This window comes from Euprymna scolopes, chromosome 21, assembly GCF_053919585.1.
Source record: "Euprymna scolopes isolate OS-2025 chromosome 21, ASM5391958v1, whole genome shotgun sequence".
Lineage (NCBI taxonomy): Eukaryota > Metazoa > Mollusca > Cephalopoda > Sepiida > Sepiolidae > Euprymna > Euprymna scolopes.
In genome coordinates, this window is record NC_136502.1 from 20,278,675 (window position 1) to 20,306,174 (window position 27,500).

Here is a 27,500-nt window from a genome sequence, read left to right on the forward strand (position 1 = left end):
TATACATATATATATATATACATGCATACATATATATATACATACATATATATACATACATATATATATGTATGTATATATACATACATATATATATACATACATATATATATACATACATATATACATACATACATATATACATACATACATATATACATACATACATATATATATATATATATATATATATATATATATATATATATATATTGTTTTTAAAATATAATTATATTTTAAAAACAATATATATGCCTCTCCCCATTTGCAGGTACCAAATTGGCATGAATAATTGAATTCATTCAAAACGTATCGCAAAAAACAACAGCAAATAAATTACATATATATATATATATATATATATATATATATATATATATATATATATATATATATATATATATATATATATATATATAGAGAGAGAGAGAGAGAGAGAGAGAGAGAGAGAGAGATGGTACCCAGAGCATTGATTCCTGTTTTGAACAATGAAAAAATATTAGGTTAATCATCTTAAGAACATAAAAGTTGTGCAAAACTGTTCTGTTTGGAGAATTACTTTTACCTTTCGAGGAACGGCTATTATTCTAGTATCAAATATGTTATTATGTACTGCATGTATAAATATTCTCTATATAGTCTTTGTACGGTGTACATACACAAATCTACGTATAATGACAAAGTATATATATATATGATATTTGTACATTTATATATGTTTTCTTGCGAGATTATGTAAATATGTATATGTTTGTTGATAGTCTTTTGTATAAATATTTTGCTGAGACAAGCTTCTGTGAACATGTCAATTGATAAGTGGTTTCATGCTGAGCGCTGGAAATTCTTGTTTGAGAGACTGACAAGCAATTATAATATCAAGGCCATAAATCTGTCTCTGTGCACACACGCATGCATGCATTTGCGCCCATCCTCCGATGCATTTGTAAAAATAAAAGATGGTTAATAACTCTGCGTCTCGGATTTCACACTTCAAGTCATGCAAGGTAAGCCTGCCACTGACTGCTGTTCATCTCTATCATGGGAAAATACGTTTTGACATTGCTAACACATTAATTACAGACCAGTGGTTTGACCAGAAAACCTCAAAAATGAATTGAACATTTTTTTTTAGGTTCTTTTTTGTGGTCGAGTTTGAAGGAAGGATATATTGATCAACTATTTCGCAGTTTCTAAAATTTATCTAAAAAGTTTGAACAAATGCATTTTGATGTTTAGAGAAAAAAATGGTTCAATAGTGTTCATCTTTTGTTTTTAAGACGTAACAAAAAACATGGTTTAATAGTGTTCATCTTTTGTTTTTAAGACATAACAAAAAAAATGGTTCAATAGTGTTCATCTTTTGTTTTTAAGACATAACAAAAAAAATGGTTCAATAGTGTTCATCTTTTGTTTTTAAGACATAACAAAAAAATGGTTCAATAGTGTTCATCTTTTGTTTTTAAGACGTAACAAAAAAAATGGTTTAATAGTGTTCATCTTTTGTTTTTAAGACATAACAAAAAAAATGGTTTAATAGTGTTCATCTTTTGTTTTTAAGACATAACAAAAAACATGGTTTAATAGTGTTCATCTTTTGTTTTTAAGACATAACAAAAAACATGGTTCAATAGTGTTCATCTTTTGATTTTAAGACATAACAAAAAACATGGTTCAATAGTGTTCATCTTTTGTTTTTAAGACATAACAAAAAAAATGGTTCAATAGTGTTCATCTTTTGTTTTTAAGACATAACAAAAAAATGGTTTAATAGTGTTCATCTTTTGTTTTTAAGACATAACAAAAAACATGGTTCAATAGTGTTCATCTTTTGTTTTTAAGACATAACAAAAAAATGGTTCAATAGTGTTCATCTTTTGTTTTTAAGACATAACAAAAAAAAATTACATTTTGTTTTTTTATATGACTCAAATAATGACGACTTGTTGTTTCTTTTTTGGTTCAAACAAGCCTGTATTTTAGCTTATTTTCTAATTCAATGCTTGTTAACTATACAATCTGTCTGATAAGCATCTCCCTTCAAATTCCTCAGCCTACACATTCACAGACAACATGAATTGGAACAAATACATTGAGGACATTGCCAAGGTTGCTGCAAAGAATGTGGGCTCCCTCTACCGTGCTAGAAAATTACTCACACCATGAGTATCCTATACCTTCATAAAGTCACAATTCGTCTATGCATGGAGTATTGGATCAACATCTGCATTAGTGTATCTACCACTAGTCTCTTACTCAGGATCCAAAAACGAATCATAAATCTAACAGGTCCCACACTATCGGCCAAGCTCCAACCTCTGTCCCATCACTGTGTTTCAAAAAAGAGTTTGACATCTAATAAGTCCTGCACTATTTTTGTTTAAACTTGTCTGTCTTTTAGTTATTCATTATTCAATACTTGTTAACTATGGTCAGATTAGCATCCTCTAAATAGATCTCACACATTAGTTACTAGACGGACCCGTGACCCATTGGGTCACAACTATTACCGTTATTTATGCTACTCTAAGTTTATTAAAAAATTATAAAGTTTATCATACCTGGGTTTTTTTTCTAGGGAGCCACTACTTATCAAGGCCTGTATGCCATTCGAGGATAAGAGTGAATGAATATCGGGTGGCCAGTGAAACAACACTGTGATGATCGGTAATGATGGAAATTGAATAGAAATTCACTTTTTTTAAGACGACGACTCAACAAGAACTTGTTTAAATTGGACTTGAAAACGACTAATTGAAAAAGAGATAAATAAAATCTGGCCAGAGATAAATTAGTTTGAAAATTAATTTCCAAAAACCGTCCAACATATGCCAACATGTGAAACAGACGTTAAACCAATGATGATACATACAATATTATGAAAATAATTTTAGACATAGTGTATAAAAATAATTTTAGACATAGTGTATAAAAATAATTTTAGACATAGTGTATGAAAATAATTTTAGACATAGTGTATGAAAATAATTTTAGACATAGTGTATGAAAATAATTTTAGACATAGTGTATGAAAATAATTTTAGACATTGTGTATGAAAATAATTTTAGACATTGTGTATGAAAATAATTTTAGACATAGTGTATGAAAATAATTTTAGACATAGTGTATGAAAATAATTTTAGACATAGTGTATGAAAATAATTTTAGACATAGTGTATGAAAATAATTTTAGACATAGTGTATGAAAATAATTTTAGACATAGTGTATGAAAATAATTTTAGACATAGTGTATGAAAATAATTTAAGACATAGTGTATAAAAATAATTTTAGACATAGTGTATGAAAATAATTTTAGACATTGTGTATGAAAATAATTTTAGACATAGTGTATGAAAATAATTTAAGACATAGTGTATAAAAATAATTTTAGACATAGTGTATAAAAATAATTTTAGACATAGTGTATGAAAATAATTTTAGGCATAGTGTATGAAAATAATTTTAGACATAGTGTATGAAAATAATTTTAGGCATAGTGTATAAAAATAATTTTAGACATAGTGTATGAAAATAATTTTAGACATAGTGTATGAAAATAATTTTAGACATAGTGTATGAAAATAATTTTAGACATAGTGTATGAAAATAATTTTAGACATAGTGTATGAAAATAATTTTAGACATAGTGTATGAAAATAATTTTAGACATAGTGTATGAAAATAATTTTAGACATAGTGTATGAAAATAATTTTAGACATAGTGTATAAAAATAATTTTAGACATAGTGTATGAAAATAATTTTAGACATTGTGTATGAAAATAATTTTAGACATAGTGTATGAAAATAATTTAAGACATAGTGTATAAAAATAATTTTAGACATAGTGTATAAAAATAATTTTAGACATAGTGTATGAAAATAATTTTAGGCATAGTGTATGAAAATAATTTTAGACATAGTGTATGAAAATAATTTTAGGCATAGTGTATAAAAATAATTTTAGACATAGTGTATGAAAATAATTTTAGACATAGTGTATGAAAATAATTTTAGACATAGTGTATGAAAATAATTTTAGACATAGTGTATGAAAATAATTTTAGACATAGTGTATGAAAATAATTTTAGACATAGTGTATAAAAATAATTTTAGACATTGTGTATGAAAATAATTTTAGACATAGTGTATGAAAATAATTTTAGACATAGTGTATGAAAATAATTTTAGACATAGTGTATGAAAATAATTTTAGACATAGTGTATAAAAATAATTTTAGACATAGTGTATGAAAATAATTTTAGACATAGTGTATGAAAATAATTTTAGGCATAGTGTATGAAAATAATTTTAGACATAGTGTATGAAAATAATTTTAGACATAGTGTATGAAAATAATTTTAGACATAGTGTATGAAAATAATTTTAGACATAGTGTATGAAAATAATTTTAGACATAGTGCATGAAAATAATTTTAGACATAGTGTATGAAAATAATTTTAGACATAGTGTATGAAAATAATTTTAGACATAGTGTATAAAAATAATTTTAGACATAGTGTATGAAAATAATTTTAGACATAGTGTATGAAAATAATTTTAGACATAGTGTATGAAAATAATTTTAGACATAGTGTATAAAAATAATTTTAGACATAGTGTATGAAAATAATTTTAGACATAGTGTATAAAAATAATTTTAGACATAGTGTATAAAAATCATTTTAGACATAGTGTATAAAAATAATTTTAGACATAGTGTATGAAAATAATTTTAGACATAGTGTATGAAAATAATTTTAGACATAGTGTATAAAAATAATTTTAGACATAGTGTATAAAAATAATTTTAGACATAGTGTATAAAAATAATTTTAGACATAGTGTATAAAAATAATTTTAGGCATAGTGTATGAAAATAATTTTAGACATAGTGTATAAAAATAATTTTAGACATAGTGTATAAAAATAATTTTAGGCATAGTGTATGAAAATAATTTTAGACATAGTGTATGAAAATAATTTTAGACATAGTGTATGAAAATACTTTTAGACATAGTGTATAAAAATAATTTTAGACATAGTGTATGAAAATAATTTTAGACATAGTGTATGAAAATAATTTTAGACATAGTGTATAAAAATAATTTTAGACATAGTGTATAAAAATAATTTTAGGCATAGTGTATGAAAATAATTCTAGACATAGTGTATAAAAATAATTTTAGACATAGTGTATGAAAATAATTTTAGACATAGTGTATAAAAATAATTTTAGACATAGTGTATAAAAATAATTTTAGACATAGTGTATGAAAATAATTTTAGACATAGTGTATGAAAATAATTTTAGACATAGTGTATAAAAATAATTTTAGACATAGTGTATGAAAATAATTTTAGACATAGTGTATGAAAATAATTTTAGACATAGTGTATGAAAATAATTTTGGACATAGTGTATAAAAATAATTTTAGACATAGTGTATAAAAATAATTTTAGACATAGTGTATGAAAATAATTTTAGGCATAGTGTATAAAAATAATTTTAGACATAGTGTATGAAAATAATTTTAGACATAGTGTATGAAAATAATTTTAGACATAGTGTATGAAAATAATTTTAGACATAGTGTATGAAAATAATTTTAGACATAGTGTATGAAAATAATTTTAGACATAGTGTATAAAAATAATTTTAGACATAGTGTATAAAAATAATTTTAGACATAGTGTATGAAAATAATTTTAGACATAGTGTATGAAAATAATTTTAGACATAGTGTATAAAAATAATTTTAGACATAGTGTATAAAAATAATTTTAGACATAGTGTATGAAAATAATTTTAGACATAGTGTATGAAAATAATTTTAGACATAGTGTATGAAAATAATTTTAGACATAGTGTATAAAAATAATTTTAGACATAGTGTATGAAAATAATTTTAGACATAGTGTATGAAAATAATTTTAGGCATAGTGTATAAAAATAATTTTAGACATAGTGTATGAAAATAATTTTAGACATAGTGTATGAAAATAATTTTAGACATAGTGTATGAAAATAATTTTAGACATAGTGTATGAAAATAATTTTAGACATAGTGTATGAAAATAATTTTAGACATAGTGTATAAAAATAATTTTAGACATAGTGTATAAAAATAATTTTAGACATAGTGTATGAAAATAATTTTAGACATAGTGTATAAAAATAATTTTAGACATAGTGTATGAAAATAATTTTAGACATAGTGTATGAAAATAATTTTAGACATAGTGTATAAAAATAATTTTAGACATAGTGTATAAAAATAATTTTAGACATAGTGTATAAAAATGATTTTAGACATAGTGTATGAAAATAATTTTAGACATAGTGTATAAAAATAATTTTAGACATAGTGTATGAAAATAATTTTAGACATAGTGTATAAAAATAATTTTAGACATAGTGTATAAAAATAATTTTAGACATAGTGTATGAAAATAATTTTAGACATAGTGTATAAAAATAATTTTAGACATAGTGTATGAAAATAATTTTAGACATAGTGTATGAAAATAATTTTAGACATAGTGTATGAAAATAATTTTAGACATAGTGTATGAAAATAATTTTAGACATAGTGTATAAAAATAATTTTAGACATAGTGTATAAAAATAATTTTAGACATTGTGTATGAAAATAATTTTAGACATAGTGTATGAAAATAATTTTAGACATAGTGTATAAAAATAATTTTAGACATAGTGTATAAAAATAATTTTAGACATAGTGTATAAAAATAATTTTAGACATAGTGTATGAAAATAATTTTAGACATAGTGTATAAAAATAATTTTAGACATAGTGTATGAAAATAATTTTAGACATAGTGTATGAAAATAATTTTAGACATAGTGTATGAAAATAATTTTAGACATAGTGTATAAAAATAATTTTAGACATAGTGTATGAAAATAATTTTATAAAATCAACAAAAGATTCTTTACAGTGCATTGAAAAATGGGCAATCTCCTCGATTTCAATGACAATAATAGTGAAAGTGTAGTACGTTCGTTGATCCTCATTCAATCTCGGACAACGTCGGGTCTCCCTGCTAGTGTAATATAAAACTCTGTCACAGAAACATTAAGAAATATTAGTGGCTAAATGAACACCGAGTTGAAGAAATACACAGAAAGCTAAGATGAATGAGTTGTTCAGTTAATTATAAATTGTACATAATTAGAAAACTTAAAACATATTCTTCAAACATTACTCAATCCCAGAACTAAAATATGTTTATGTATTTTGTGTTATTTAAGGATATAGTGGGGAAAAACAGAGAAATAGATCTAGATAAATTCACATTTCATTCAAATAGATTTGAAAAAAAACTAGCAAAATACAACAAACCATATAAAGAGATTGTTCAAACTATTTTGCCCTAATTTGTTATATTCACAACGTTTTAGCCGATGTAACCTCCAAACAAGTATTAAATATATTTTCGAAATGATGAAACTTTTAGTCAAATTTGGAAGCGTATAGAGAATCTTGAATTGAACTCTTTATTTAATCTACAGAAGTAGATTATTCTCATCCCATCAACCCGGATAGAAGTGTTAATGCATATTACTTTTGCTTATTATTGCTTTTAGTAAAGATTGAACCATCAATATACAGAAGGCTGTCAGTTTAGAATTGATTGCTAAGCAACGTTATTGCAGATTAAAGCACTTATCTGTGTGAACAGTTCTAACATGAATTCTGAAAACCTTAAAACTAATCTTGTCTTAGTGTGTAGTATTATGGAATTACTATCATTTTCATTATGTTCTTACTTTTATTTTAGAAACCTTTATGGTGGGCTTCTTGCCCGTTTATCAATCTTTATGGTGGACTTCTGGTCCGTTTTGAAACCTGTATGGCGGACTTCTAGTCCGTTTTGAAACCTTTATGGTGGACTTCTGGCGCGTTTTTAAACCTTTACGGTGGACTCCTGGTCCATTTTGAAACCTTTATGGTGGATTCCTGGCGCGTTTTTAAACCTTTATGGTGGACTTCTGGCGCGTTTTTAAACCTTTATGGTGGACTACTGGTCCCTTTTGAAACCTTTATGGTGAACTTCTGGTCCATTTTTAAACCTTTATGGTGGACTTCTGGTGCGTTTTGAAACCTTTATGGTGGACTTTTGGTGTTTTTTTTAAATCTTTATGGTGGACTTCTGGTCGGTTTTTAAACCTTTTTAAACCTTTCTGGTGGACTTCTTATCCGCTTTCATCTTCTATGGTGGACGTTTTTGTCCGTTTTTAAACCTTTTTGGTGAGCTTTTTGTCCGTTTTTCAACCCTTTATGATGGACTTTTTGTCAGTTTTCAACGTTCATGGCGGGCTTCTTCTCCGTTTTTCAATCTTTTAGTAGGCTTTTTGTCCGTTTTTCAACATTTATCTCAGCTTTAATCCGTTTTATGAATTAGGTGGACGTTTGTCTGACGGGTATTGTCTGTTTTTAAACTTTTACAGTTTATTTTCTCATTGTGGACATTTTGTAGTTTTCAAAGTGCTTTTGTGTAGCAAATGTTTCGTCTGCTGTGTCTTGTTTGTTTTTAAACGTTTGAACTGGACTTTTGTCTTGTAGGCGTTTACGTCACCGGATTTTATCCTACAACCAAGAGTATATACGTGTGTATACGCGTCATGTCTAAATGTATGACAGTAAATTATTGCTCAATTCTACATATTTTAAAGAACCACTTTTTAAAAATCTAACCTTTACTATTGTTCCAGACAATATTTAAACTACTTTTTTTCACCAGAAAATATGGCAGTCTTTTATTCTTAATACTTTCGTTCTTCGTGAATCACCCATTCCTGCATTAGTTTTCTTTCTGGATTTTCTTTTCTTCATATCTTGCTGTTTTCATTTTTTTTTTTTTTTTTTTTTTTACTGTTTTAAGCCTTTTTAATCCTCTATTTTTTTTTTTTTAAATTAAACGGAAAAGGGTATCTTTAAAACTCTCCTTGAATGCGAGTAAACATATTTTTCTTTGAAAAAAAAACTCACTGAAACATTGCTCTTATATCTTGCATTTTATTTAGCACGTATATTTTTACTGTTTAAAACATTCAGCTTCAATGAGTTCAAAATTCTTTAAATATTTAGGTTAACTTTTTTTAAACAACCAACATTTGTTTGTAAAGATTGTGTTTCTCTTCCCACTAACATATCTACTTACATCGATAAAGTGTTTTTTAAAGCACGCTTTGATAACCACACAAGCACTAATATCTATCTATATATATATATATATATATATATATATATATATATATATATATATATATATATATATATATATATATATATGAAAGTGAAATTGTTTGATTTCCCTACCAAACTACTCTGTCAATTTTCAGTCTATATGCTCGAGATTTGACATAAGGTGTAGTGAGATTTGGGAAAATCTTTTTAATCAGTTTTTGGCCAGAAATTTGATTGTCAAGGGGTCAAAGTTCAACGATTTGACCTTTGAAAACTTTACCAAACTCCTCCGCCAATTTTGGGTTTAAACACTTGAAATTTTAGATGTAGGTTACTTGAACATGGATTAAACTTGGTAATTTCATTGGAGCCCAAAAACAATAAATGTTAAGGGGTCAAAGTTAAACAAATATTTGACCTCTGCGATCTCTACCAAATTACTCAGCCAAATTTTGATCTAAATATTTGAAATTTTACATAAAGTGTATTCAGACATAGGATAAGCTTTTTAATCGGTTTTTGGCCGAAAATTTGGCCGCCAAGGGGTCAAAGTTCAAATGATTTGACCTTTGCGGTCTCTAGCAAACTATTTAGCCAATTTTTGGGTCTAAACATTTGAAGTTTTACATAAAAGGTGTTCAAACATGCAGCAATTTTTTTAATCAGTTTTTGGGCGAAAATTTTGCTGCCAAGAGGTCAAAGTTAAAAGACGTGTCCTTTGCAGACTCTACCAAACTCCTCCGCCAATACAATGAAGTAATCAAAGAATACATCTTTAACAAATCAAACTTAACAAGGTAGAGAACGCTCGAGATTGTTAAGAAAATCCATTAAAAATATTGCATAAATGATGAGGAATGAAAGTTACCTTATTATATCATCAGAACAATAAGGAAATAATAGAAAAACTTTCTGATGAGAAGCATTTAGCTTCGAAATGCCATGGCCTAAAGAGGGTTTTCTTGTTAGAAAATGATGACTATTTAAAATCCTGTTTCATTGTAAAAGATATGGTCTGATGACCTTGATTCTCCGAAGGAATTGCAGTAGAAACATGTATGCACATATATAGCTAACAATCTATATAAATAAAACAGTAAATGCATGTATGTATGTGTGTCTGCGTGAAAATATTTAACTGATAAACTCTTAAACTACTCATCACTTAACACTGCAATTAACAGGAAATAGTAATAATACACTAAGAATGAGTTATACAAGTAAAATCTTTGTTTGGATGTACAATAATATGTCGACAAGTTGAAAATGCAAAATGTTCATTTCAACTTGCCGACATATTTCTATTACTTTTGTGCATGCGCAAATTCATTCATAACTTGAAGTGGTTTCATTTTAAATTGTTCTTATCTATATGTCGATAGCTCAAAAGATAAGCAACATGAATGGAGCACTAAATGGTTTGGTTTCGATTCTAGCTGATGGTGCCCAAATCATTTTTTTAATCTTTTTTAATCAGTACAATATATTAGGTAGAATATAACATTCAATAGAGAATTGGTTCAGTAATAATAAATACGAAATCTGCATGAATTAAAATATATTTAAACGTATTTTACAACTGGCCACTCCCTGCTAGTGTTTGTATAACTTGTTTGGGCGGTCAAGTTTCAATCTTAGCTTGAGGTAGTTGCTTGTCTAGCCATACTGATGAGTTGTGATTCAGCAAAATAGTATTGTATGTGGATGACTATAATGCTCCCTATCTTGGGTTGAACATATTGGGAAGTGATATACAATTTGCCATCAGCGTATTAACCGATGCTCTTTGTGTAAACAAATTGAGCCTAGGCGTTTGGACAATGTCAAAACATTGTTAATTCACTGCCAGCATAGCAGCAGACAAATAGTACAGAAACATGTATGTAAACATTAATGGTTAGAAGCGCCAACTCTCGTTTTGGTGGTCAAGTTTCTATCCTAGCTTGAAATAGTTGCTTGTCTAGCCGCACTGATGAGCTGTGATACAACAAAACAGTACTTTATGTGAATGACTATATATATATATATATATATATATATATATATATATTTATTAGTGTTGAGAGGATTAATCAAAATCACAATTCGGAAAAAATCAGAACTTTTGAGGGGTATCGGAATCATTATCAGAATTGGAAAAAGGTGCGCTTATTTCCTGATGCCAAAAACGATTCTTTAATTATTATTATTTTTTTTTAATTTGATTTTATTTAAAATAAAATCTTACTTTGCCGGTAGCAATGATAAACTAATCAATACTTATTGATTTTAAACAACCAGTAAAGTTAAAATCTATAGATCATTCGCCACAAGTGCGTTTTTACATTTGGGAAAATATCTGCATATTTAACATGTATTTTGACGGTAATTGGGAAAAATGGCACTCTATAGTAAAATGTTTAGAGATTTATAAAGAATCGAAATCACTAATTGTATCGGAATCGGGAATTTCTTATGGAATCGGTAACTGTATCAGAATCTGGAAAAATATTGGAAACGTCCCATCACTAATATAGATGATAATAATGTTGTTGTAAAAATCTTACAATGAAATTAAATATTATTAAATCTTAGTAAATAGTGTGTAAACTTTTTCAAACATTTTATCCAAATAGGTTTGATGAAATGTGGCAAAATTAATACACAATAAAAAGTAAATATTTAGCAGAGTATATTGCGAAAGATCACACATTATTAAAAACGTGGAAAAATTTAGTGCAACATTGCATTTAAAAGTTAACTTATTTATAATATAAATGTAGCTTTTGTTTTTTTTTTTTCTACATAGGCATCACCACTTATCAAGGCCAAGAGGCCACTCGAGGCTAAGGGGTAAAGAGTGTACAGTAGAAATTGGACAATATAGTAATCGTTAGTAATGGAAATTCGGCTCATTAAAAACTTGTTTATGTTAGACTTGAAGACAACCATATTGTAGTCAACTAGAAAGCAGAAAAACGGAAGACAATTCCACAGGCGTGCAGTTCTAAGAAAGAAGCTTTGTTCATGGAATCTACATTTAGGTTAAGGCACAGATAACGAGTGGGGGGAATTATTGATAGTGTTTTCAGATAAACGAGTGTTTCTTGTGAAAGTGTGGCGAAGGGGGACCATAGACGGAAGCTCAGTCGAACACTTTCCATGAATATAACGATAAAGCAGAGACAAACTCGCAACATCTCTTCTGTGAGATAGAGGTTGCAGGGAAGAGAAAAGGATATCTCCTACAAGGCTACGAAGTCTATTTTGAACTCTATCAAGGCAGGACAAGTCCTTTCTAGCAGCTCCTGCCCAGATTTGGCAACAGTACTCCATCCTTGGACGTATCTGGCTCTTATATAAATAGAGAATTGCATCAGCAGTGAGATATCTACTGGATCAATAAAAGGATCCCACCATTTTCCAGCGGCCTTGGCAACAGATTTGATGTACCTGTTCCATTTAAGATCAGGGGTAAAGGTCAAGCCCCGAAGCTTGTCAAAACTTGAGGCCTCCTCAAGACGAGAGCCATTCATTTCAACTGACGCCAGATGGGGATCAGAGCGTTGATGATGCAAAGAGAGCTTATTTCATTTTTAATATATTACATTTTATATCAAATGCATTGTATTTAAAAACGATATCATATTTTTCATGTATGAAGTTGCATCAGTCTATTGACCGTTTCTTTCGTAGCAATGGATTTTTTAAATCAAGTCAATTATGGCAAATAAAGGTCCAAATTTTCAAAAAAAAGAAAAATTGTATCTTCAATCGAGTTTAATATTTTGTTACTTAATCCTGTTTGAGATTTTGTTCTTGATTACTCATATTTAGAGGGGCGGGGAGGGGGGAAGTACTCTCCCACTCAGATCTCCATTGATTGTCACTCATGGACACTGAGCACAAATTTATTAAAAGATATTTCTCGAGATTCATTAGTAATAAATCATATTTCATGTATTTTCTTTGATTAATACTCTCCCTTTTTATTCCTTACTGGCTACGTGGTAGGAAACTTGCATCTTGCATATATAATTGAGTATTTCCTCTGTGCGTATGTGTTAGTCACTTATGGATTTCCAAACTATGCCCTAGAAATGAATGCATCATTAATGGTCAAAATAATTATAACTACTATTACTACTACTACAATAATGATCCCCCTCCCCCAAAATGGTAGTGTCGGCATAGTCGTGTTCCACACCAAATAGTTGTAAATAGTCAGGGAGAATGTAAAGACCAAAGTGAGAAAGCACTAACCAGACCGCCACTGGATTAGTGCAAAGATGACTGGGACCTTGGGGAAGCTTATTGCCACCCAAATTCTAGTGATGACCAATGGTCATTGCCAACGAGAACTCAATGGCAAGTAGCTGTTTCGATAACGCAAAGACATTTGCAAAGGTTATAAAAAAATGTAGGGAGTACTTGAAATCTGAAGAGACTTGTTGTCATCCATCGATTCTCAATTCTGTTTGAATGCTTCGACTGAAAACGTCTGATTACAAAATCATTAGAAATAAACAAAAGAAGTTTAATTCTTGAAGTATATTGAATTTTATATGACACTCATATATTGGTCAGCATGGATGTGGTCCCTTTTAAGGGTTACATGGATTGGCTAATAGGTAGTAACAAGCACTGCACCATGAGTCACCACATGAACCACTTTATACACCAGCATGAAATAAATGGACCCCCTTATTATCATTAATAATTCATTAATACTGTTGTGTTTTGCCCTTAATTTTACTAGTTTGCTGCCATGCTTATCCATTACTCCATATGATAATATATATATATATATATATATATATATATATATATATATATACATACATATATATATATATATGTATATATATATATATATATATATATATATATATATATATATATATATATATATATATATATATATATACCATACCTGTTCACACATATATATATATCAATGTTTAGAAATTTTATGATGTGAAATGTTTAACTTTCAAATCAAAAGAGTTTTTTTTATTCTATGTAAGACAAAGAATACATTTGAAATATTATATTCGATGTCTACCATCTCTTCAGAGGAGAAAATATTAGCAAATAATTATAATGGTTTACACCTTATTTGCTAAAGTCAGTGAGACATGGAAAATCACAATTAAGAGTTGTTTAAGTATTTAAATGTCATAGAGTAAGGGAAGTTAATGAAAAGGATAAAAAAATTCACATCCAAATTGCATGCTAAAATCTGAAGTGAATGTCTTTGATAGCAGTGTTGTAAAATGATCCAAACTGTATTTTGAGTAATCCACATCACAATGTAATGGTCCGAAGTAGGCATATGCCTGGAGCAGTTTTCTTTGTTTTATGTAATGGGTCCGGTAAAAATAATTTTTTATATAGGTTCGGTGGATCTGTTTATTAATAAACCTATAAATTGATATATTTAATATTTTTTTATAATTATAGAACATGAGCTTCAAATTCCACCCCAAAATAACTTCAAATTGTTAAAAAAATTAAAATTAAAAATTAAAAACTAAATTAAAATTAAAACTGCTTTCAGTAGACAGGCAATGCAAAATGAGAGAAACTGAACTGATTGAAAAAAAGAAAAAGAAAAAGAAAAAAGGAAAAAAAAAAAATCCATACCAGTTGCTTGTTAGATAATTTTATTCTGAAGTATATATATCTTTAATACAAGGCTGAATGTCTGTGTGTGTGTGTGTGTGTGTGTGTGTGTGTGTGTGTGTGTGTGTGTGTGTGTGTGTGTGTGTGTGTGTGTGTGTGTGTGTGTGTTTTAAAAAACTGATCACATATAATGATAAAAGATGTATCAAGACACAGGAATGGGTATGTTTGATCTGGCAGAACGGTAGTTCATTAAAATTGTGGGGTCTGCATTCACACCTGGTCCACAAAGTATGGAAATAAAAAATTTAAAAATTAAAAAAAAAAACGTTTACAAGTGTTTTTGATATAGATGTACTTAAGAATACTTTGATAAGTACGTTTTAACTTAAATAGGGATGGTATAATAAAATTGTGGGGTCTGCGTTCGTGCCTGGCCTCCATAGAATGGAAATAGGCACAAACTTTAATAAAGACTTTTCATATCTATCTGCATAAATATACTTTGATAATTATGTTTCAGTTTGAAGAAATATGGTATAATAAAATTATGGGGTGATCGTTCATGCCTAACCTCCATAGAATGTAAATATGTCACAAAGTTTAACAAGGTTTTTTTAATATAGATCCACAGAATATTATGATAAGTGTTTCAGTGTGAACAGGTATGGTATAATAAATTATGGGGTTTATCTATTTTATTTTTACTTTTATCATATTTTGCTTTGGTTTTGATACCCCCAAATTCGAAGCTATCTCTTTACAATCCTTCCTTTTCATAACCTATCATACTTTCATAAATCAGAGTCCATTTTATGTAGGCTGCTTTTGAACCCAGTCAACGACGTGTACTTTTTTTAGTATATATATATATATATATATATATATATATATATATATATATTTATATATATATTATTATTATTATTATTATTATTATTATTATTGATGGGACAATTCCAATATTTTTCCCGATTCCGATACAATTACTGATTCCATACTAGATTCCTGATTCCGATATAATTTAACTATAAAGTTGCTATTTTTCCCCGATTATCATAAAGACACATGTCAAATGTACAGTTATTTTCTCAAACATAAGAACACACTTGTGGGAGGTGATTTATAGATTTTAGTTTTATTTGTCGTTTAAAATCAATAAATATTTGTTATTTCATTGTTACTAATGGAGGGGCAGTGGAAGATTTTGTTTTAAACAAAATCAAATAAAAAGATAATTGGAGGAATCGTTTTTCACATTGGAAAATAGGCATAAATTATTCCTGATTCCAATACTGCCAAAAGTCCCGATTCCTATTAATCAACACACACACACATACATACACACACACATATATATATATATATATATATATATATATATATATATATATATATATATAAGCCTGATGAATCCTAGCATGGATGAAACGCGGAATATTCTGTGTAGCTTAATTGCTATATATATATATATATATATATATATATATATATATATATATATATATATATATGCCTGCACACACACACACACATCAAAGAAGTAAATAGATACCATTATTATCATTAATAATGAAGGCTGACTCTAACCCGAGAGTCCTGATAGATCTAGTCGAAATAATATTGATTATTTTCCCTCGCTGATGAATTGGTTAACAGTGGAAAGTGGATTCCAAGGTTTGTAATGATTTGATGCTGATTAAGTTCACTTTCATAAAAAACTAAACTATGGAAATTCCCTTTTCGCCGATGTCATATGTTGTATGATAGATGCATTTATATCTGAAACAAAAAATATCGATCATTATAAAATATCGATATTGCAGTTTTTGATTGTTGCTTTATATGGCCTTCTGTGCTCCTCATCAATGAAAGGAGCAGAAACTTTAAACAAATGGATTATTTTTCAAATAACTTTCATGGATATTCATGTTTACAAACCCTCTTTCTGTATTTTATCTTTCATTGTTTTGTACATCTTTATCATTTGCTTAAGTAAAATTGTTTAATTCATAAACACAGTTGTTCTTTTTCTTCAGAAGCTAGCGCTCCAAACTTTCTACAGTTATCTTTGTGTACATGTCTTTTTGGTACTCATCGACATTTTTGACTCAATTTCCAGCATCTTGGCATTGGCATCTTCTGGCAAGTTATGTAAGCAGCCAAAAGATGCCGAAGTGACTATCCAATCAGTTGTCAAAACACAAGTTTTAATGAAATCTATTTTAGAAGTTTTTAGATAAGGATTAATAGTTTGTATTATTCAGACTTTCGTATTAATTGTTTCTTTTTGAAATGTAGTCAGTTCAATCCTTACTACAGGTGATAATAACTAAAAATAGCATAATGATTAACACTTATATTTCATTATGGCTGACAGAACAAGAATAATCTATCTCTTAGGATTAAGAAATGGATTTAATTCCAATTTTTGTACATGTTCCTAGATTTAAAGATTTCCGAGTTTTCAAAGATATAGCTGAAGATGATCAGCAGTTACAACGGGCGAAACGTTGCGGAAATAAAATCCAAGATGAGAATGGTAATCTAAAACAATATAAAATACCAATTTTGTTTGAATTTAAAAAAGTCAAAAATTTGAATCGAGCACATCAAGTTCAAAACTGTTTCTTGAAGTCTTCCCATATATCTCTAACTACTCAGCCTGTAATTATTATATATTAAAACAAACCTTATTGAAACATATACGAAACATTTTTTTTTAATTCTTAAAATTTCTTATTAAATTTTTTAAGAATCATGTCAAATACAAATAACTGAATTCCATCAAATCGTGGTTCGCCTCACACAGCTAGTACGCCTCAAGTTGCCTCCCTTGCATTGTGTTGGCGAGAAATGATGCAGTCGTACATAACTTCTAAAGATTTAAACTGCACAAGTGTCTTTAGTGTGCGTGTATATTTGCGAGAAAGTGGTTCTGTAAGAATAATCGCCATTAAAATTTAAATCATCCATTTTTTCCCCCTTTGTGTAGTTATTTTTTAGAATAGTGGCTCCTCAAATGTTTACCGTTTATTCTTGTTTTCAAATAACTCGTTTTCGAGCCAAGATCAAAAAACGACTTTTTTTTATAGTTCTGTCTAATGTCTACAAATTTATTTCAGTCTGTTACATATTTATATATATATATATATATATATATATATATATATATATATATATATATATATATATATATATATATATATATATATATATATATATATATATATAATAAAAAACTTTTTAAATTAAACACACACACACACGCCCACACACTCACACTCACACTCACACACACGCAATATGATTTGGGAATCTTAAGCAGAATGAACCCCTATGTGCTTGAGGTATTTTGGTGAATGAGAACTTTAGCTAGGATCAAACATAGACTAGCAAAGACACAGTGACGAGAATGACCATAGACACTCTTTCCCCAATTTTTAAGTGGTCTTGTGCCTAATCTTTTTGTTTATTTCTGTTTTGTTGTGAACTTTCAGATTAAGTAAAAAAAATATATAACTGCAGGTCAATCGATGTTTTTGAGCCAAGATCAAAGTGTAGTATCTATTCTGATACTACACTTCAATTTTTTGTTCTCAGTTAGCGGAGGAGAAATCCTTCACGACTGAGACAATTTTTATTTTTGTTCCTTTCTCCACGCTTAAAAAACGACCTCGGTGTCTAACTCTGCCCTCGTGGAGAGGCAAACTTAATAGGAACTCTGGCCTATATCAATTTTACTTCTAACCTTAAATTACTTTCTATCCATCAATTTAAAGGCTTTTAAATCACTTCCGAATTTCTCATAGACATCATTTAACACATGATAATGAAAACAAACATGCGAGATGAAACTTAATTTGTGAAAAATTCCAATACAATTAAAGTATGTAAGTGGAAAGCTTGTTGGGGGGGGGTAGAAGATATAGCTTCGACAGTGCTCTGGAGGCAGCCAATGATTTTTTTTATCCCCTTTTTTTTAAAAACAACTTACTGTATCCGATGTTGCCCAGGATTTTTAAGCTAATTTTTGTTTTGTTTATTATTTTTTTTAACTATGCCATCTTTTTCCGTTTGCTATTTTTGAAATAGGATTTTGAAAGTTAAATTTAAGAATTGCAATATTACATTGTACTTAAATCATTAATTGAACCAAATTCTTGTAAAAGTAAAACTTATTGTAACGTTTTAAGGTAATGTTGTGTTGATTTTTATAAATAGATGTTTGCCCATCAGAACGAAGAGGACCATCTGATTATCTTGGAAGGAGGAGGGATGACATGAACTGAATTGTGAAGTAAGGATTGCGCAATCCCTGACAACTCCTCTCCCAAATTCGTATTGTTTGATTCCAATGGCAAGAAGAATTTTGGGATGACTGGAAACAATGTTGAGATTAATGGAGGACACATACAGCACTTGGTATTCCCAAATGGTCACCCATTTTAGTACTGACTAGGCTCAACGTTGCTTAACTTTGGTTTATAACAGGAAACCGTATGGCTATGTAATTATGGTGTACATTGTCTAAAATTATAAAATTATTGAATGCAAAACGCTTCTAAAATTTTCATTTTCAATACATGAGGATTTGCTAAGAATTTTAAAACCAATTAAAGTGACTTTCTATTCAACAGTTTTAATGATTCAAATTCCCTTTGAATCTTCAAGTGTCACAAAGAAATTCGTTCTTTGTTTTCAACTATTAACAAAACATTAAAATGGCTGACTTGCGTATAAATAAACCCAAATGCATTTTGATTGATTTAATTTCATAATGTTTGAATATAGGATTTTCAAAAATTTCATTTTATTTTACATGCTGGGATTTTTGTTTTTGATATCCGATAATCTAATTTATAAAACACACTATGTCTGTCTGTCTGTCTCCATATTTTTAAACTCTATCTCTTCCGAATCTAAAAGTCACAGAGCGGCGCTAGGGACCTCAAATGACTGGATTTTTTATGGACCGTTCTTTTTATTGGTCTTTAGTTGGTTAGTTTTTAAGGGGTTAAAATGGGTCAAAATTGAAAAAAATCGTTATACATTTTGTACATTCATCTTAGTTTATTTTGAATCAGTCAATATGCCTATCACGTTGGTACAGTGGTAACGTCACCAGCTTTAAATACTACAGTTTTGCTTCCGGTTTCGATTCTAGCTGATGGCACTTTTTTTTTTTTTTACTTTACAAAGTTTGGAGCCCCCCCCCTCTCCTCCCGCTAAAAAAATAATTAAATGTGTAATTATTTCACAGTTACATCCACACACACACACACACACACACATATATATATAAACGCCAAAAAACTATATTCCAAATTTCGAGATGTTGACCATCTTACCATTTATTTCTTTAAATGTGTTAATATGTTCAATTCATGACAGCACTTGTTTCGTAGCGCAGAATCATTCATATAATTATTATGTCATTTTTTTAATTTATTTCGTATAACTAAAAGAAAACACAATTGCAACTTCTCTTCCGATTTTTTGGATTCTCATCCGCATATTCCTTTTATTTTAGTTTAAAATTGATGAATTCCTTTCCTTCTGATAAGTAAAGGACGGAATCAGTTCAAAAAATAATAATTACATGAATTTCTGTCAAGAATTGAACATTTTAACATACTTAAAGAAATAAACGGTAAGATGGTCAACATCTTGAAATTTGGAATGTAAACTTTTTGTCATTTATTTGTACTTACATCGAGCTTCATAAATTAAAGGATTGGTGTGAATAAAATGGTGAAATATTATTGAATAAACATTCTAAGTAAATCGCGATATATCTGATCAGTCGTGCTAGATGGACGAACGGTAAGAGGTTAGGCTCCTTATAGTGGGGTCCCGATTTCGAATCTCACTAGATTCAACCACTCGTAGATAACGAAACACGTGTCAGTGGATAATTACATTTTAAAAACAATGTATATGCCGTTCCCCATATAGGGGTATCAAATTGGTTAAAGGGAAAATTATTCCCAACACGTATTTTGGTAAAAAATGCATTTTCGTAAATAATTGAATGCATTCAAGACGTATCGCAAAAACAAATAACATATCTCTCTCTCTCTCTCTCTCTCTCTCTATATATATATATATATATATATATATATATATATATATATATATATATAGTATGTTTATTTTACAAACATTATTAGCTACATACGTGCATATATATTTCTGCTGCAATTCCTTTAGAGAAGCAACGTCATCTTTTACAAATGAAACACAATTGTAAATAGTCATTCTTTTATACAATGTCCCCTTGCTATTAAAAAAAATAGATCATAATAAAGAAGAAGAAACGACATTTCTTTTTGTCTTTTACGTTTTTCTTTATAATTTTCCATTTTCAGAGAACAAGAAAGATGCACCGTAATTAGAGAGAGAGAAATTAATATCTTTTACTTATATATTAATAACTTTCAGAGGTACAGGAGAATTTTAATAGGACACTCGGAGGTAGGAAGAACCCCTTGAATTCTAAGAACTTACGCTGAAAGAAAATGTGTCTATCTAATATTTCAGTCTATTTTACGAGGTGCACTCCCTTTTTTTATTATTTATTTTACTTCAGTAAGTATTAAGAGATCAAGGGGCTCCCTCCTGGGGCTAACATTTGATTCTGTTATGATTTAAATTTATATCCGAGGGCTCTTTTAAGAATAGATGTTGTTCCCTTTATGGCTGCTATTTGTATTTCGTTACAGCTTGGTCTTCCAGGGATTGCTTCTAAGTATTTAGGAAGATTCTTTTTTATTAACCCAGTTGCTCCTATCACAACCGGTATAATGTTTATTTCTTTCAGAGACCATGTCATTTTTAGATCATTTTTTTTAGGTCCTGATATTTTGTTATTTTTTCCCGTTCAGCTCTGTAAGGCCAAAATCATTTGGGACTGTAACATCGATAATGAGCGCAGTTCTTTCAGCTGTGTAAGTTGAGCAGTGGTGAGTGAAATCCTTATATATATATATATATATATATATATATATATATATATATATATATATATATATATATATATATATATATATATATATATGATTGTTGAGCTGGATTAAATCCGACGATATGAAATAAAATGGAGGTGGAAGGACCTGGATACTCAACGTTTCGCCCGACCTATGCGGGCTTCTTCAAGAGGGACGTCCCTCTTGAAGAAGCCCGCATAGGTCGGGCGAAACGTTGAGTATCCAGGTCCTTCCACCTCCATTTTATTTCATATATATATATATATATATATATATATATATATATATATATATATATATATATAAATTTCTTATTTTGTTCTAGCTGGGGACAGGGCAGCCAACCAAATTCCAGGTATCATCCACCATCTCATACATTACAACCGAGACATCTTTTTAAGATTCTAACTACACCTTTAAGTGCAATTGTCTAAAGCTTTCTTGTACTTAGTTCACCGAGTATATTTGCCAGACAGGTTTTGACATTCTTTTTCATGATTCCGGCTGTACCTATAATTACTGGAATGATACAGATCTTTCTAAAATTGCAGTTTCTTTTCATGTCGTATTTCGTTTTTGTTCTGAGTTCTGTTTGACCCAGCATTATTTGGAATCACAAACTTCTACTAAGGTTGTTTCTTTCTCCTTCTTGTCCCATATCACTATGTCAGGGGTCCTGGATATGATCTTAAACTATATCCGATGGTGAGGCCCCAGCTTGCGGGTTTTGGGGAGTTTGGAGCCACCCTTTAATTGCCATTGCTCCCAGGTTCACTCTGACCCGGAGTGGTAGTACCTGTTAGGGTCCCAACTATGGGTTAAATAGAAACTGACTTAAAAACAAAGCAAATATATCCAATTAAAAAAACTTTTCTTCAAAATCATTGGATTCTAATTAAATAACTTGAAAAGGGTTGATATGCCGTAAAACAAAAACAACCAACCAACTATGTCAGGTTTAATAGCTCCATTTTCTAGGTACATAGCTGTAGGAATTTCGTAGTCATAGTGGATGGTGCATGACTTATTTCCAACTGTTCTTTCTGGTAAATTCAAAGAACTTGCTACTGCATTTTATATTCAATTTTTTTTTCATAGATGGTCACGTGTAAAGATATTCACACACTATGTGTTGTATTGCATAGTAGCTGTCCCCTAGCAGAACTTTATATCTGGATACCAGCATTCAGAAACACACGCATAAAAAAAGAAGAGGAGGAAGTCTTGCTTTGAAAAGGATATATTTGCCGAAAGTGTCGGCTTTTAAAATAATTATTTTATTCATTTTAAAAAAAAAAACACAATTGATTTTCAAATTTCTATCATAAATTTTATACGAAAATAACATTTTCTAAGATGTGTTTGGCCCTTTTCTTACTATATATTTATATAGAAACACGTGTGTATGCGTGTGGGTGCATGTGTGTGCATGCCTCGGGAGCAAGTTTCTAATAACACTTGATATTTCAGATGTCAACAGCTATATACACATAAAGATATGAATATATGTACACACACACAGACACATATATACATGCGAATAGACGCACACATATATATGGACACACATACGCACATATATATATACAAACACGCACACATATGTACGCACATGCACACATATGTACACACACACCGATGTGTGTGTGTGTGTGTACATATGTGTGTGTGTGTGTGTGTGTGTGTGTGTGTGTGTGTGTGTGTGTGTGTGTGTGTGTGTGTGTGTGTGTGTGTGTGTGATGCTAAATTAGATAGTAAGTCTTTAGAAGTTGCAATTATTTTCTCATAAACGGAATCTGCATTTGGATAATTTCTTTAATCACAGATTTGTAATCGCTTGGATCCATTAAAAACGAATATGCCGTAATCCTCATTTGATGTAAACAGAAAATTTAGACACGTTTACAAAGTGAGATATGCACCATTGCACCATTAGCCTCCAGCTACGACTGACATCTACATGAGCCCGAAGAGACGGTGCATCCCAAATTCTTCATAAAATCGCCTATGTAAATTTACTGTAATTAATACGAAGGAGACGTGAAATATATTCATAGATCATTGGAATTTCAATATGCCTACAAACATACACTCTGCACACACACACACACACACACACACACACACACACTAGAATGACGCTCGTCACAGGACGGGTTAAATTAATTATACAAGATAAAGTTTTGCACCACTTTTAGTTAACATTACAAATGTCAAAATCAAGAGATAATGATACTAAACCTAATGTCTAGGATCCTTATTTCAATTCTGATCAAAATCCACTATATGATTTTGATTCTAGAAAATGTCAAAAATTTAACACTTTGGCTTAAAGGGTCTTAAAAAGAACCTAAAATTCAAGAAATATTGTGTAATTGGCATCTAATAACTGCATAAAATTCAATGCAAATCAGAAATATTTGAAATTTTCGAACGAGAAGTTTGGCTCATGTCATGCCCCCTCTAAAAAAAACTGAAATTTGGGAAACGTTTATTAATTGATGACTAATACCTATTGTTAAAATTTTGCAAGATAACAAAACCAAAACCGAGGTATCCGAATTTTCATCAAGAATTTCCACCCCGGTTATTAAGTTTAGGAGTGAATTATATACACATGCATAAATAGATTTCTACCTTTGTTAGTTGAGCACTGTAGAAAGTGAAATCCCTAACTGCCGTTAGCGATAATGTAAAGCTCTTCATAAATGAATAAAGAATTTCTTAACAGCTTTTATTGTTTATATAATCAGTGTTAGACATTTGACCATTACATCATGCCTCCCATTACATTGTTTTGGACCAATCAGATTGGCCGATTTTATTCTCAAAATGTTGTAATAGAACATCTAAATTCCATACTAAAAGAACTACAAAAAATTTAAAATTTTAAACCTAGGGGTCGTCCCTCATTTTCTGTTGAACTAACAAGATACACTTTATTATTGCGTTATAATTCTCTTCAATTATAAGTTACTGGTTGAGCAATTAGCATTTCAATCGTTTTCTTCATTAGAAAAAAGTACAAAGAGGTGATGTAGAATCTATCACTGCTGCAAAATATCTCTTGGGAAAAGGTAAACTTTTTACAGGATTGTATCTTGACGTTGGATGAAATATATCTTCGAAAAGAAACTCAGTTTTATGATGGGAAGTATGTTGATGCTGCTGATGATGATATTATCATTATGCACTCATATATGATGGCACAATGATTTTTATGATTTCAAGGTTGAAGGAGACAGTATCAATTGTGGTTGAAGTTTGTCCTGAAGTGACTGTTACTGAGGATTGGCTCTTTCAGGAAATAATTGCTTGCGTTGCACAGATTTTAAATGCAGGATTTAATATAAGAGTTGTAGTTGCAGACAACCAATTCTGCAAATGTACATGCTTATAAAATCTTATTAAACAAAAAATTTGAAAGGAATAAAAAACATTATATTACTTTTCCAAATTCTCTTTCCAAATTTTCCTTTTTTTCGGAACACTGTTCATTTACTGAAGAATATTCGAAATAGTTTTCTAAACAAAAGTTTGCGTTTTCTTCTTTTGATTTTAATATTTCAGACCTTAATCTATGTTCCCAGTCAAGCACTTTAGCTTAGTCTGATATATATAAAGTATATGACTTGCAGGTTTTTGCATGCTATATTATGAAAAGCGCCAAAACTAACTTTCAAGACATTACATTTCAGTGACAATAAGCAAAATGTCAATTTACCTATTGCTGTATTCCATGAGACAATTGCTGTTTGTAAAAGTTACTTTCCAGAACGGACTGACATTGCAAATTTTCTTAAATGAATATGGAGCTGGTGGACAATAGCCAATTCTAATCAAAGATTAACCCCTAATTTTGTGAATAATGCTATTACTGCAAATGATGGTAAAATCAACTTTTACCAAAAATTTTCTAATTGGATTGAGTTATGGTCAAAACATATCTCTTGCTGTACAGATTAGCAAAGCATTTGTCACAACTTTAAGAACACAAGCAATGTTTATGAAAGAATTGTTGAATGATGGTATGAATATATCCTCACTCATAGATTTCAAAGTGATCCGCTTGAAAATCGATTTTCACAGTATCGCCAAATGAGTGGAAGGAAATTTTTGGTGAACCTGGGCGAGATTTATAGCAATGAAAAGATTTTAATCTGTAGGTTTCTTTTAAAAGAAAATGTTAACATTTAGGAGGAAGACTTAAATCCATTGACAAAGAATGAAAATTCAAATCTTCTCAATATTTTGCCCAACACACAAATCGGAAAAAAATGAACCTTGTTTATCATCTGCCAGCAAAGAATTGGCAAATTTAATTGTTGGTTATGTTGCAAAAATAGTTTTGAAACGATTTAACTGTGATGTTTGTTCTATTTTTATGGTCGCCAATGATATAGAGATCACTGAGAATCATTACCTTAATTTATTATCTTGGAGAGGTTTGATAATTCCATCGACCCAGATTGCTGAATTTATTTGTTCTTGCTTTGCAATCTTAGATTTTTTTAATGAATTCATTGAAAAATATAAGCAATCTACAGCCACTAAGTTTGCAGAAATAATTTTGAAAATTATTCTTCAAAATATCTATTTACATATGAGCAACACATTGAAAAGGATATAAATTTGCAACAAAGGATATACATTTGCAACAAAAAATTGTTATAAATACATTCTATTACAACAAGCAAAAAACTTCTCCCGATGAAATAAGAAAAGATTTGTTAAATTTTTTTACAAAGTGGCAATAATGAACATTGACCATTATTTTATTTACAATTTTTATTGATTTTCTTGTGCTTTTGCAAAGCTACTTAAAAAATTTTCTGATAAGAAAAAAAAATGTCATTTAATGATTTTTCAATATTGTGGCAGAATAAAAAATTATTTTGCATTCGATCTTTATATTCATGTTATTTGTAAATACGTTAATATTTCTCAATAAAAAAAATATTCTAATAAAATCTTTAAAAAACATAACCTGTTAAAGTCTATTAAAAGTCTCATGTATGATATGAAAAGAAACTGGAATCTTAGAGAGATATCAATCATACCAGTTGTTATAGGTGCCACAGGACTTATGAAGAAGAACCTGAAGTCCTACCTAACTAATATTCCTGGTGAACCAAGTGCAAAAGAGATCTAGACAATTGCACTTAAGGGAACAGTGAGGATACTAAAAAGAGCTCTCGGTTGGTTTCAAGAAAAATCAGAGCAATGTTGGCAGCGGGTTTGGCTGCCCCACACCCAGCGTTACAATTTCAAAGGAAGAAAATTAAAAAAATATATATATATGTAGGTGGAATCATTTAAACATTATTCAAGATATTAATACAGTATAACTCTTATAATTTGAACATTCACTTCGTTTAAATTAGAGGATGATGTTCAAGTTTTGTGATAAAAAAATGTGCTGCAGTTAATTTTAATTTTCTAAGAATTAATAAATAGTAAATGAAATTCATTGCTATATGATACTTCAAGTATATATTAAGTTGAGTTTACGATATATTGCAAGTAAGAAACAAAAAAACATTGAAAATAAATTAAATCTACTCTTACTTGTTAGGTATTTATTACCTAAGTTATCATCTACAAAAATCATACATTTATGTAAAATACAGTTTTTTTTTTGTATTTATTAATTGAATGAGTTTTTATTTTCATCAATTGAGCTCTCGAG

The 27,500-nt window shown here is 29.3% G+C and overlaps 1 protein-coding gene across 1 annotated transcript in view; it reads left to right on the top strand.

Annotated features, from left to right (window-relative positions):
* Window positions 1-27,500, top strand: part of LOC145242047 (protocadherin gamma-A3-like) — a 283,808-nt gene that overhangs the window by 255,557 nt on the left and 751 nt on the right. The gene's annotated exons all lie outside the window — the stretch shown is intronic.